Source organism: Rutidosis leptorrhynchoides, chromosome 8 (assembly GCF_046630445.1).
Source record: "Rutidosis leptorrhynchoides isolate AG116_Rl617_1_P2 chromosome 8, CSIRO_AGI_Rlap_v1, whole genome shotgun sequence".
NCBI lineage: Eukaryota > Viridiplantae > Streptophyta > Magnoliopsida > Asterales > Asteraceae > Rutidosis > Rutidosis leptorrhynchoides.
Genome location: NC_092340.1, coordinates 361,605,496 through 361,607,440, shown reverse-complemented (window position 1 = coordinate 361,607,440; position 1,945 = coordinate 361,605,496). Strand labels below are relative to the sequence as shown.

The window sequence follows — 1,945 nt, the reverse complement described above, 5'->3', positions numbered from 1 at the left end:
TCTTGGTTGTTGTATGGAACATTTCGGTTATAATTCTGGTTTTGATTGTAAATTGGTCTTGGCTGTTGATAATTATTCTGATAATTATTTCCAGGCCTTTCGTTTATGTATGAAATATTCTCTCTTTGTTCCATTGTTAGTTCAATACTGAGACAATCTTTTGTCAAATGTGGTCCTCCACACTGCTCACAACTAATTCGTATTGAGTGTATATCCTTAGTCATCTTTTCCATTCATCTCTCGACAGCATCTGTCTTTGCAGAAATGGAATCTAAGTCATGGCTAGAATCGGCTCTAGCTGCTTTAGATGATCTAACGATATCTTTTTCTTGGTGCCACTCATGTGAGTGGGAAGCAGTGTTATCAATAATTTTGTAAGCATCAGTTTCGGTTTTCTTCATAATAGAACCACCAGCTGCTATATCGATGTCTTTTCTTGTAGTGATGTCGCATCCTTGGTAGAATATTTGTACTATTTGACAAGTGTCTAAACCATGTTGCGGACATCCTCTCAATAACTTTTCAAATCTGGTCCATGCCTCATATAGAGTTTCATTTGGTTTCTGTGTGAATGTAACAATTTCTCTTTGAAGTCTTACGGCTTTAGATGCCGGAAAGAATTGTTTAAGAAATTTTTCAACTAAAACATCCCATGTATCAATCGCCCCTTCTGGTAACGATTTCAACCAATCTTTGGCTTCTCCCTTTAAAGTCCAGGGAAATAACATGAGATATATCTGTTCATATTCAACTTCTCTTATTTTAAATAAAGTACAGATCCTATTAAAGGTACGAAGATGTTCATTTGGATCTTCCTTCGGCGCACCACTAAATTGGCATTGATTAGTCACCATATGTAGAATTTGTCCTTTGATTTCATAATCTGGCGCATTAATGTCAGGATGAGTAATTGCGTGACCTTGGCCAGTGCGTTTAGCTCTCATTCGGTCTTCCATACTTAAAGGTTCCAGATTTTCCATGATTGAATTTGTTGAATCTGAATCACTAGAGGATTCTGATTTAATGGTTCGTTCCTCAACAATCTCTGTTTGAATGATTGGTGGTTCCGGAGGAAAGATTAATGGTTCAGGATCTATGAATCGTCCCTGAATATTCTCCGGATTCTCAATTGTGAGGTCGGGTTCAAAAAATGGATTATCGGAAATTTGAATTGGAGTACTTGGTCGACTGGATGACGATTCTAAAGAAAAACCAACGGCGACAATATTTGCTAGATGTCTTGATCTGGTTACAGGTGGTGAACGTACAAAAGGAGGTGAACGTCTTGCTCGGTGCATTCACTGAATATCCTATTAGTTTTTAAAAGGAAAGAAAAATTATATAAGTTATTCAATTAATAGACTTTTCTGATTTTGCCCACGTTTCAAATAGCCAAAAGATGCAGCAGAGGGGCAGGATTCGTTTGGTCTCAATATAATTGAGTACTGTTTGGCTCCAATAACCCGGTCCACATACAAATCCAACTATTACTACGAACCAGAAAATTTTGATATCTATCAATTTTACCACTTAAAATAAATTTTCGTAATTTAAAGAAATATTAGATAAGAAATAGAGAAAATTCTAAGTCCTAAAACTAGAATTGCGAGAAATAAGAAAGAAAAAGAGCGCGTCTGTATTAAAATTGGAGAAATAAGAAAGAAAAAGAGCGACTTATAAAACTTTAAAACACTCGACTATCCCAACCTTATTATTATCACTAACTTAAAATTAAAATTGCAAATTGAGATTACTAATTGGAGTGATAATTGATACATAGGTAAAAGGCGTCAAAAAATAAAAATAAGAAAGTAGCGCGTTGAAACTTAAAAAAGAACTAAAAACTAAGAATTAAAAGTTGCGTCTAAAAATATTAAAGCTTACAAGTAAAACTATATCCCAAATGGCAATAACTTAAAAAAATACTAAAACTTAGATAGGCGTC

The 1,945-nt window shown here is 34.7% G+C and overlaps 1 non-coding gene across 1 annotated transcript; it reads left to right on the top strand.

Annotated features, from left to right (window-relative positions):
- Positions 1–489: 489 nt before the first annotated feature.
- On the top strand, positions 490–596 carry LOC139865361 (small nucleolar RNA R71). The gene has a single exon (XR_011764886.1). It is a non-coding gene; the product is annotated as a small nucleolar RNA R71 (small nucleolar RNA).
- Positions 597–1,945: the final 1,349 nt, after the last annotated feature.